Below are 13,013 nucleotides of genomic sequence, written 5' to 3' on the forward strand. Positions count from 1 at the left end.
GATGACTTTACAAGACAGTAAATGACAGCACAATCTGCAAACAATAAGATGGCTACTCAGATTGTCTCCTATGTCATTAATACAGATCAGGAACAATAGAGGGCCTATAACACTTCCTTGGGAAACGCCGGATATTGATTCTGTTTTATTCGATGACTTTCCGTCGTCTACTACTACGAACTGTGACCTTTCTGACAGGAAATCACGAATCCAGTCGCACAACTGAAACGATATTCCATTGGCACGCAGTTTGGTTATACGAGCTTGTGAGGAACGGTGTCGAAAGCCTTTTGGTAATCTATAAATATGGAATCAATTTGACATCCCCTGTCGATAGCACTCATTACTTCATGAGTATAAAGAGCTAGTTGTGTTTCACAAGAACGATATTTTCAGAATTCCTGCTGACTGCGTGTCAATAAATCGTTTTCTTCGAGTTACTTCATAATGTTCAAATACAGTATATGTTCCAAAACCCTACTGCAAATCGACGTTAGTGATTTGGGCCTGTAATTCAGCGGATTACTCCTTCTTCAATTTTTGGGTACTGGTGTGACTTCAGCAATTTTCCAGTCTTTAGGTACGGATCTTTCCTTGAGCGAGCGGCTGTACATAATTGCTAAATATGTAGCTATTGTATCAGCATACTCTGAGAGGAACTTGACTGGTATACAATCTGGACCAGAGGCCTTGGCTTTATTAAGTGATTTAAACTGGTTTGTTACACCGAGGATATCAACTTCTATGTTTCTCATCTTGGCAATTGTTCTTGATTGGAATTTAGGAATGTTTACTTCGTCTTCTTTGGTGAAGGAGCTTCGGAAAACCGTGTTTAATAACTCTGCTTTAGGGGCATTATCATCAGTGACTTCACCGTTGTCGCGCAGTGAATGTATTGATTGCGTATTTCCACTGGTGTGCTTTATGTATGACCACAATCTCCTTGGGTTTTCTGCCAGATTTCGAGACAGAATTTCGTCGTGAAAATTATTAAAAGCATCCCGCATTGAAGTACGTGCTATATTTCGAACTTCTGCAAAATTTAGCCAGTTTTGGGGCTTTTGCGTTCTTTTAAATTTGGCATGCTTTTTTGGCTGCTTCTGCAACAGCGATCACTGTCTCCTTCCTCTCATATATTGTTGATTTCAGTCTGTTATATATGTTTTTTGCATCACAGTTCTTGTATCCATTCGCCTTCGCTACTTTTTCAGCCGCATTCAGCTCCTCGGCTTCATCATTTTCAGTCGAGTGGTAGTTTTAAAATCCTGTTAAGCATGGCTGTAAAGTATGCCCATTTATACTTTTTAAAATGACAGTGTTTTGCATGTATAATTATGTCAGTAGCCGTTGGCTTCGTAAATATGCTACTTTTGTGTGTCTCCAGACTTTTCAGTTAACCTGAGATCCAAAAATTTTATACTTCCCTCTTCCTCCAGTTCCACCATAAACATAATCTTTTCGTGGTAACTCACAGATTTCTTTTTTACTATCTTTATACATTCTTCTATGTGCTGTCTCTAACAACTAAGTTTTTTGCGTTTGTCACGATTTTGTTCAAAAAAACAAGTTTTCTAATTCATTTGTGAAGATTTCAGCTAAAGTGCCTGCCAAGTTATTGCACATTACGAGTCCGTAATTTTGGTAAAAAATGTTATCGCTGAAGGTAAAATATTAGATGATAATACGAATTCTTAAATTACCATGAGTTCTACTACTTTCCCTTGATTTATCTTGTTAGAAGTCAACATATTTCTTCTTAAGATCTTCAAAGGTCCATTTATTGGCACGTATGTGTTTGGATTAACAGCACCTAAGGAAACCAATGTCACTCTAGATGGAACCAGTGCCTCTTTAATATCTCTCAGAAATTTATACCTATTTGTAACATTGTAAGTTCTTTTATAAGTACACTCTGCACTCAGCCTTTTAATGCATTTTTGGTTAACTCTGTAGCTGGAACATGAAATCTTGTTTACCGGCAGTATTATTTGTTCCCCTGTCTTGTGCAATTTAATCTGCAACTGAAGTACTGGAGCAGACACAGTCATCATTTTTGATTTACATTTCTCTTTTCGATCAGAAACGAGAAAACTACTATTCTAAATTTTTTCGTTATGTCTGATTGAAATTTATTAATAGGATTTTTCTTTACTTCAGCTATGTTGTTACCTTCAATTTTCTTTTCTTTTTTTGGATGAAGTCACTATTATTATTATAAACCCATTCACTTTCTCAGCTTTCGTGACCATGGCCTGTGTTCTTCCAAATAACTGTTTATACTATTAACTGCGTCTATGTTTCTTGTATTATTATGTTTGTAGTGACCCGCTTTGCAGATGGTTTTGTTAGATTTAACTGCCACGCCCACTTATTCAAATCCGTTAATTTTAGCTACATGACAAGTAAGTTTTACTTCCGCACTAGTGTTTTTAATCATGCCTGCTTTCAACTGTGGATTAAAATGTAAATTATTATTCAGAAGATTCATTTCATTAACCGTCATCCTTACGTTCGTGAGATTGACTAACCTATCCGAAAATTGTTTTTTTACTTCATTTTCCTGTCTTCAATTTCATTATTTGTCGTCTGTAAACTTAAGATTTTCCAATCGTGTCTCATTGCGATGTTTTTCCATTAATTGTCTACCACATTAATAACTCTTCTAAAAACACAGGAAAACTGCAATGGCGACAGTAATTTATCTAGAAGCAAATGAACTTTTACGTATGCTTGTATGCTTCCCTAATCTCTGTCTATATCCACAATACTTCGCAGTCGCGTTTTACACCTAACACTGCTACTGGGTGATTATTAATCTTAATGTTAACGTATTTAGGAATCATCCTCTCGTCCAGACAAAATTTGTTAGACCTTATTTTCATAATATTACCCATACTGCGTTTTTTTCATTGTGAGGAATAGTTTTACTTCGTTCTAAGCCTGATTTGCCGCAAATTTATCAACTGAAGACATAAAGGCTATAAACGATTGCGTGCTCATATTTAGCACATTATTTATAGATGTTTGTCTTGATAGCAGATTAGTATACAATTCATAAAAAAGAGTTTCAGCTGACTGCCAATATCTGATCTGTTACAAAATAGAAAGAAACTCATTGTAATAATAACAGGTTAAATTGACTGAAGGCCGTAGCATTCCGTATAGGGGTTCTGAGACAAGTATCAAAATCACATGATGTGTATATGCAGGTACGTGAGCAAGTGCTAGCGATGGCATGAGGTGATCATACACTTAGGCAAACACGACTAATAGCCAGCAGAGGAAAATGGTGTTGTGCTAACACAAGTGTCCAGCATAGCATTTGAAAATAATTGTAACAGTCTAGACCGCAAGGTACGTTTGTTCAAACGTGCACAGTTTCGATCATCAGATGATCATCTTCAGACCTACAGCCATTTTGATGGACAATAGCTGTGTATGGAGGAGGAACCACCGAATGACGATTAACTATCGTCTTTCAGCGGTTCCTGCGTCATACACAGATCGTCCATCAAAATGGCTGTAGTTCTGAAGAGGATTATGTACAGATCAAAACTGCTCACTTTTGAGTAAATGTACCTTGCGATCTTCACTGCTATGATTATTTTCAAAGCTTATAATTGGATCACTGGTAACTCCAATAATGTTTTCAAAAATAATCAGTCCATCATAACAGCATCAATAGTTTAAAATAATACGATATTCATTGTAGTAGTATATCTGTGGTGAATCTGGTAGATAGTTCAAGTTTCGGCCACTAGGCGGCATTGAAATCACTGAAAAATCCAGGGTGGTGGTGGCAAACTCAAAAATGCAAGATGTCAGTGCCATGAAATTTAAAAAATACATGATGACGGTAGAAGGAAATTTAAAATGAAAGACAACAAAGGTGGAGATTTAAAAAATGCAAGATGGCTGTGATGATGAGAAATTTTAATAAATCCAATATGTTGTAACCAGCCAAGTTGTGCTCTGTACCCCCTCAAACTTTCCCCTTCCCATTCCCATTCTGTGGCGAACGTATTAAAATGAGACATCCAATCACAATGTACTCATGAAATTACACAAGCTCTATTTGCAAGGTGTAAAAATGGCGTCAGGTTCAGAAATATACAGTATATCCGAAAAACTTACATGAGATTCACTTGAATGTATGTTCTAAAATATTCGCCTCTAAACTCCGAAAAATTGGCACCATCACACACACACACACACACATAATATTCCATCTATGTAAATATTGCGCTGTCTCCTCATTAAACTTCATCTCACAATTGTGCATGCATCAAAATACACACATCAAAAAACGTTTTGCATCTGGGGAACTCTTGAAGACAGACGTTGACTGTGGATATTGTATCACAGACACAGTCCCTTTGACTGTTCAGAGATGTCACTAAACAAAGATGTAAACAAGCATGCTTTAGCAGCGCCTATTAGACGGAGGGGGTCCGACAGTCGATCAGTTCCAGTCATTCCACCAGGAATAAGATACACAGCTCATGTTTTCTGTAGTTCAACCATGCCTAGACGGTCAATACCTAGGTTCAATCGCGTCCGCATTATTACTTTGTGCCAGGAAGCGCTCTCAACAAGGTAAGTGTCCAGGCGTCTCGGAGTGAACCAAAGCGATGTTGTTTGGACATGGAAGAGATACAGAGGGACAGGAACTGACGATGACATGCCTCGCTCAGGCCGCCCAGGGGCTATTACTGAAGTGGATGACCGCTACCAAGGATTATGGCTCGGAGGAACCCTGATACCAACGCACCATGTTGCTTTAAAGTCAGTACCACCATTAGACTGTTTTTTATGTGCAGTGTTACATTTACACGATCATGATTTCGGCTTAAAATGCCATTATCAAGTGTTTTAATGTTATACAGTGCCTAAGATGGCATACTATCGTATTTAAAATACGGGCATTATATGGGGCCAACGTATACCATTGGTGGTCATGGAAGGCGCCGTAACGGCTGTACGATACGTGAATGCTATCCTCCGACCGATAGTGCAACCATATCGGCAGCATATTGGCGACGCATTCGTCTTCATGGATGACAATTTGCGCCCCCATCGTGCACATCTTGTGAATGAGTTCCTTCAGGATAACGACATCGCTCGACTAGAGTAGCCAACATCTTCTCCAGACCTGAACCCTATCGAAACATGCCTGGGAAAGATTGAAAAGGGTTGTTTATGGACGACGTGACCCGCCAAACACTCTGAGGGATCTACGCCGGATCGCCGTTGAGGAGTGGGACAATCTGGACCAAGAATGCCTTGATGAACTTGTGGATGGTATGCCACGACGAATACAGGCGTTCATCAATGCAAGAGGACGTTCTACTGGGTATTAGAGGTACCGATGTGTACAGCAATTGGACCACCACCTCTGGAGGTCTTGCTGTATGGTGGTACAACATGCAATGTGTGGTCTTCATGAGAAATAAAAAGGGCGGAAATGATGTTTATGTTGATCTCTATTCCAGTTTTCTGTACAGGTTCCGGAACTCTCGGAACCGAGGTGATGCAAAACTTTTTTTGATGTGTGTATTATTCCACATCTGCATCATCATAATCATCATTATAATCGTATTCAACGCGTTTCGCCTCTATTTAATTCTTGCTTAAATGGTGCAACACCATTATAGTATATTAAAGAGGGAATGAATAGAAAAAAAACAAAAAGTATTATAGACATAGTTTTGATTATAATTTTTTTACATTTTCGTGCAGTAAATCACAGTTACGCTTAACTTGTTGTCACAAACAGTGGAAACATGCAACTCAATCATCATCTACAACAGTTTTTAGAATATCATATATTACAAAGTTAGTTGCTACAATTTGAGTAGATATTTCAGGTATCTTCATCAGACAGCCAAGTTTTGACAGCTGTATCCCCCCTTAACAACATTCAAATGGCACTGAAATGCATTTTATGGACGAAGTGTATACAGTGTCAATAACACACCCTTAATGTAACAATCAATCTGTTTGTTATACCGAAACAGAGACAGTCCGCTGTAATAAATACATTCATATCTCTCATACATTCAAAAGTAACAAAATGTTCTGAGTTTGTAAAGCAGTCCCTCTTAAACAAGCATGTTATTTTCAGATTCACTTCTGTAAAAGCACTTAGATCACAAAGAAAACCAATGAAACTGTATGTGTGAACTAAACACATATGAGAATTAGAGATGGGGCTGCAAGCAGAAATTTTCTTTTAGAGATTGAATACTAGTATCTCTTATAGTTCCACTGTGTGATACTTCATGAATAGGAACTGATAATTTTATATGCACAATTTATACACTAGGAGCAAATGAAAAATATGTTAATTTGTATCACTATTTTCAAAATCACCTGTATCCGTGTTGTTCACTCTTCCACAATAAAGCATAGGCATGGTGCTTCTACAGAAAAAAGTCAAGTTCACCATCATTGATTATCTAGAATCTTGATAGCAGATATATTTTGCCGTCTTTCAGATAAACCAGCACTGCCACTTTAAATTTGGTGTTGTTGCACTTTTCACTCAATATTGGATTGCGTCATCCCTTCTCCAATGCTGATAGTTTTTCTGTGCATAATGTGCTTCTGCCAAGCACTGATGCCAGAAGTTCTGTATATATCTATTTCGTAGAAGTAGTATTAGTGCATTGCATATATTTTCTGAGCAAAAACAGGAAAGCAATACATGACAGTGACAATATTGATGATGATATCTCTGAAAGTGTAGCAACAACTACCAACTGCTAGGTTTATAACTTTAATAACACACCCAATGTTCAGTCAACAAGTTCCAACTGGCAAAAACTGCAATGAGTGAGCGTTAGTCAGCATATCCTACCTTGCTGATGCAAACATCATATTTCGGTTTTGCTAATGCGCAGTGCATTTGATCTCAGAGGCATGCAGGCTTCAAGATACCAATAAGCAATAAACTGTCTCAAATGTGCGTGTTGTGTCACTGCATTTGAAAACAACTATAAACAAACATGCATTTTCAAATGCCTCTCTGTGCTGCGGTGATCACAACTTTGCAGTGCATAAAAATTATGTAACTACTGTTGTTTAACACTTAGCATATGGCTGACGTAATTTTACGGCGCCTGCGAGAAATGGGATTGTGGGGCGGAAGCTATATTACGTCGCTCCAGCTATGATGATATCCCGCGTTGTCAAACGTATATTTAGGGCTACCGCAAACGTCTGTCGGATCTACAAGCTTCATAGTTTTTGGTGGATGGTAGTAGTGGTGTCACTGGAAAAATCCGATCGTTCCTAAGACATTTATTATCGTCTCTTGTTTGGATTCTCTCTGTTTCGTGCCTTTTGTGTTGATTTTGTGTTCAGAATATGAAGTTAAAGGGAGAAACGTCTGGAGCAAATGATTTACAAAGTTTTTGACGAGTCTGCAGATGATGGGAACGACATATTTGATGACAATTCATATTGCAGGTTTATCGCATTATATTTTGCAGATTATATTGTTATAAAGGGTTTTCCTGCAGATAATCAGGAAATCGATCCGAGCTTATGATTCCAATGTTGGACTTTGTATCTTGTTCAAATGTGTGTGAAATCTTATGGGACTTAACTGGACTATGTATCTCTCCATATTTCAATCTGCATCACACTGTACTCATAAGAGCGCCAAATTCTGCTTTGTTTTTGTGTTTCGAGTGCTTCTCTAGATTTAAATGGGTTGCAAAGGATATCCAAACAGAAAGATCACTAGTTTACCGCGATACGTATTTGAATGCCAGAACTCATTTTCAAATTTTTTGTTCGATGATTACTATTAAACTGAAGTTTCGTCTGTGGATTGAGATTTAACAATAGCAATGCCATAATATGCATCTTTAAAGTAGAAAGTCCAATCAACTTATGTATGTTGTGAAATTCCAACTATATACTTGCACACACGAGTTATAACTTTCAAAAAACCACATACTTTAGCCAGCCCACAGGTAATGGCAGCTACAGGGTACATACATGACCAGCACCGTTAGAGTTACAGGGCGCATGATAATCCAAGCCGTTGCATTTCATACGCCAAAACAGCCATCAGCGCTCACCAGTAAGAGGGCAAGATAAGATAAAGGATCAGCTGAGCACTGATAAGACACGCAATATTGACGCTATAATTCGACCTGTATTTCCAGTTTACTTTGATTCTCTTACTTTATTTTCGACAACCGTTGTAAACTTCAAGAATAGTCGAAGTTCCCCTTCAATAGACGTAATTTCATCAACATGTCATTTACGGAATGCTGCTTTTGAAGATAGCAAGAAAACTAATCGTTCCACCAATTCATTCAGTTTATTTCAATTGTGATCATCAGTGCATTTTCATTCTCTCACACTCCTTGGATGCAGATACGCACCAAACGAAATTGCCTCATATGTCACCATTGTTGCCAAGTTACAGAAAGACTGTGGCAAGTTTCTCTCCATGCTTCAGCACAAATTGCAACATTATAAAATTAATACGTTGTGTGTCCACCCTTCAGCTTTATGAAGTATTCAACTCTGCTGGGAAGACTTTGTGAAGGTCTGAATGTCTGTGGAGAAATGACAGTCCATTCCTGCTCAAAAGCTGAAACCAGAGAAGGTAGTGACACTGAAAACTGAGGTCTCAACTGCCGGTAGCACTTTGGAAGTCACAAAATATTGCTGCTGCTGATTTCATGAAGTTTTTTAAAACCAGCGTTCACATTGATGATAATCCTTGTCAGTTGAGTACATGAGGTCTGGCTGCTCCTTGTTTAGCTGTGGTTTCTGTTGCTGCTTCGGATTTCCACTTTACACCACCAGCAGTTGGCGTGGTAGCTTTAGAAGGGTTTAAATGTCCCTGTGTATGGGCTGTATGCCATCCAGACAGGTAAACTGTCTTACAGCAACTGTACACCAAGTGACCTAACCTTGAAGGGATTACATCAACGGATGATAGAGCTCAACCATGCATGCTGCCTAGTTCAGCAGGAGGCAATGAGAGCGCCGCCAAAGGTCAATGGCCCCACGTACCTGTTTGTCACCACAAACCACGTGATCGCAAATAGTTCCTCTAGTACCTCTACGCGGCCTGGTTATTTAAGGCGCCGCAAAGTCGCTCCGAGGCATCTTCCGTCGAGCTCTGGGCGAGGCTCCGACTGTACCCGCAGTTCCTCAATCAGAATCTCGATCGGAGCCTTCGTTATGTACGACGCCATGCCGCACCAGCCACCACCGACCGACGGAGCTTCCAGGGCCTGCCTTCACCATTGTCAGGACTTGTCCTCTACTTGCAGAAGTCCAGAAATTTGGTATCGGCCGTCGATCTTCACTACGCTATTTTCTTCTTTGTCTGAGTGAACACTAACTTTAACCATTTCATCATTATGACTTTCAGCCTAAGCTGGACTTTTGTAAATTCGGTACTATTCACAGACTATCATATACTTTTAGTGATTAACTTTTCTCCAGAGGTGGAGCCTTGTGGTTTGCGTACTTTTCAATAAAACTGTTATACACTGGTTACGTGGGTTGCGTTCTCATAGCACCTTAACCGGTGCAGAACTCGGATATTACTGCCCAGGTATTGCTGCTACCCCAGAATATGTAACAGGCCAAGCACGAAATGGCGGACAAGACGGTGGTCCTCACAACATCGTAAACAGCGAGCGATGGAAGGGTGACGTCGCCCAGTGGCACGCTGGTGGGAGTTTTAAAAGTGCTGTCTCTCGCGTAACAGTGAGCGGCATGTGCCGCGGCAGGTGCAATCGACAGAGCTACTGACGATACTGCATTCCTCCACTACAAAACTGCGCATCGTCGTCGCATATTGGGCGTGCGGATGATGACAGAGAGGAGGTCTGTGCCGTAGTACTGCTGATAGGCTTGGCTGTGGCTCGATGGCAAATGGCAAATGGCGCTGACCAACCCGAAACCCAACGATCGTTTTGCGAACCTCTGGGAACACCTGCCGAGAAACCAGAGGTTGGATGTCCATCCAATGGCACAGGAAGGTGCATCAGTGGCGCTGCTAAGGACACAGAAGGTGCAAGTTCAGTGTCCCTGATAGCCATCGCAGTGAACGACGAAGGACTTGGCAGCTACGACAGTGGCTGCAAAGGCAGCAGCAGAGGCGGGCAGGGGTCGAACTCCATGGCAGAGCCGTAGGAAGACCCGTGGGCATGGATGTCCTCCATGGAAGAGCTACTCGGAGGCAACAGGCGGGCTGCTGGCAGTGTGTCTGAACAACGAAAATCTATGGTAGGTTCTCTATAATCACAGAAACGAAGTTGGTTTTGGTGCCGTCCCATTGATTCCCGGCAAATTGCGCAAGCTGTTGACCACCATGTATCGCTATGATCGCTCAAGTACTACATTTGAATGGGTCGACTTCATAATCGGCATAAGTACAGTCAGACATTTGAGTGACATCGCCGGATTCCCAGTTGTGAGGATTGTTACAGACAATTTACAAATTTACAAATTGCGCAGGCTGTTGACCACCATGTATCGCTATGATCGCTCAAGTACTACATTTGAATGGGTTGACTTCATAATCGGCATAAGTACGGTCAGACATCTGAGTGACATCGCCGGATTCCCAGTTGTGCGGATGGTTACAGACAGTTTACAATTCTTTGTCTTTCTTGTGGAACTTCGTTGCAAAGTATATACCGAAAACAGAGTGGCGAGGGCTACAAGGATTCAGAAGCGCGATGGCGACGACCATGTAAGGGTCCCGCTGGCGAAGAGTCGTGAACAGGCGTAGTACGATAGGTGGTCAGAAACAACAACAACATGAAGCACGAAGTCTGGATATCTTAACCCTGAAGTTGCGAGCGAAACGTTCCACTTCACTGTTCGATTGAGGAGAGAATGCTGCCATTCGGATATGTTGAATTCCATTTTATTTTCAAAACTATTCAAATCCCTACGAAGAATATTGAGGACCATTGTCTGAAACAGTTTTTGTGGCAAACCTTCTAAGCAAAAAACAGAAGCGAGTGATTTGGTAGTGGTAGCGCTAGCAGTCGAATGCATAGAAATGACAAAACGATATTTGCTGTATGCATAGACGATAATAAGCCATCCTGTGTTCCATCTTTGATAGTGCTAACGCTAGGAGTCGAATGCACTGAAATGGCAAAAGGACATATGCTGTAAGCATCGACGACAATTAGCCATCGTGTCTACCAGAAGGAACAAGTAAAATCAATACGGATGAGTTGCCAAGCACCGCCAAGTCGAGGCCAACTGAAAAATTCATGGTGTGGCGCTGCCTAATTGCCTGCACATGCATGGAAACGGTCGGTCGTATCGTCTATGTGTTTACCAGCCCAAGCCAGGAGCAACGCTGGCGTCCTATCTGCTTTGCTTGTTGTAAAGATGTGTGAATCGGTACTCACGTTTCGTCATTGGGAGAATGTAATAAAACTACAGAATTCTGAACAGAAATGCTGTTGTGATGTGCGTGGTTTTTGCAAACAACTGCATCTAATATTGATTTCGGATTATGAAGCCAACCCTTCCAAATGCAGTACTTGAGCGATCACAGCGATACATGATGGTCAACAGACTGCACGATTTGTCGAGAATCAATGAGAAAATCATTCAGTGCTTCCAATCAGAATCACCAATTTGAAGACAAGAAACTTCTTCTGGATCGAAATGCAGATCATTTACCATAGGTCTGCGAGATAGTGTTACATGCTGTGCTGTAAGGCGATTAGGAATTTTATGTTGACAATTGCCAATAATAACTTATGGCTGTGAGCCGTGGACATTAAATGAGTTCACTGTCAGAAAACTAATAGTAGTCCAAAGAGGAATGAAAAAATCAATTTTGAGCTACGCAAAGAAAGACAGAAAGAAAACAGTTCATATCAGACAGATAATAAAGGTGAGTGACATAAGGGAAAGAGTGAATAGTTTGAAATGGCAATGCGCTGGTCATGTCACCCGAAGAAAAGACAAGTATTAGGTTGGCTCCCAATTTACCAAAAAAGACCAAAGGGAAGACCACCAGACTGATGGGACAGAGACTTAAAGAAGACAGCAGGACTGAACTGGCAGCGGGAAGCTCAAACTCGGAAAAAATGGAAGAATCTGCAGGGATTCTACGTTGTACGTCGACTTAGACGCCACATCATCAGGTGATCGAAATGGCTGACGATGATGATGATAATGATGAACTGCTTAAAGTAGTGATCACTGTTACGGCTTCTGTGCTGTAGGATCAGTTACATCTTTTGCCGGATGAAAAAGAGCAATCAGTGGCTTATGATCTGTCACAAGAAAAAAATTTTCTCCCTTACTGATATTGATGAAATTTTATGACACCATAAATTATGGCTAAACCTTCCTTTTACAGCTGACTGTAGTTGACTTGGGCCTTGTTGGACGTCTTAGACATGGATGCTATGGGGCGTTACATGTTGTCAACCTTGTGATAAAGCTGCTCCTATTCCATATGGTGATGCGTCGACTGCCTTATGTAACATGAACCCTCCTCACCCCCACCTTTCTCCTCTCCTCTCCTTTCCTCTCCTCTCCTCTCCTCTCCTTTCCTCTCCTCTCTCCTCTCAAGATGACAAAGGCGTTAGTTTAAGTTAGATTACGTAGTGTGTAAGCTTAGGGACCGATGACCTAAGCAGTTTGGTCCCATAACATCTTACCACAAATGGGGCAATGATGATCACCATGACTACGGTAAAATGATTTTCATTACCACCATAGTATTCAGCATGCGTTCAGGATAATGATGATCACCAAACTTAGAGTGATCATAATCACTGTGTCAGCTAGACTTCATGTTACATTGTCATCAAAAAAAGGGCGCGGCTTGTGACTGCACATAGGAGCGTGTCGTGTATGGCGCCATAGTGAAGTCAATGACCTGAGTCAAGTATCACAAATGTAAAAAAGTGTTCCAGAATCGGCATAGCATTACAACTACCAAACATTAAATGCCCGTCTGTGAACTCCAGTAACGGGTAATGCACTATCTT

This window comes from Schistocerca serialis, chromosome 3 (genome assembly GCF_023864345.2).
Source record: "Schistocerca serialis cubense isolate TAMUIC-IGC-003099 chromosome 3, iqSchSeri2.2, whole genome shotgun sequence".
NCBI classification, from domain to species: Eukaryota; Metazoa; Arthropoda; class Insecta; order Orthoptera; family Acrididae; genus Schistocerca; species Schistocerca serialis.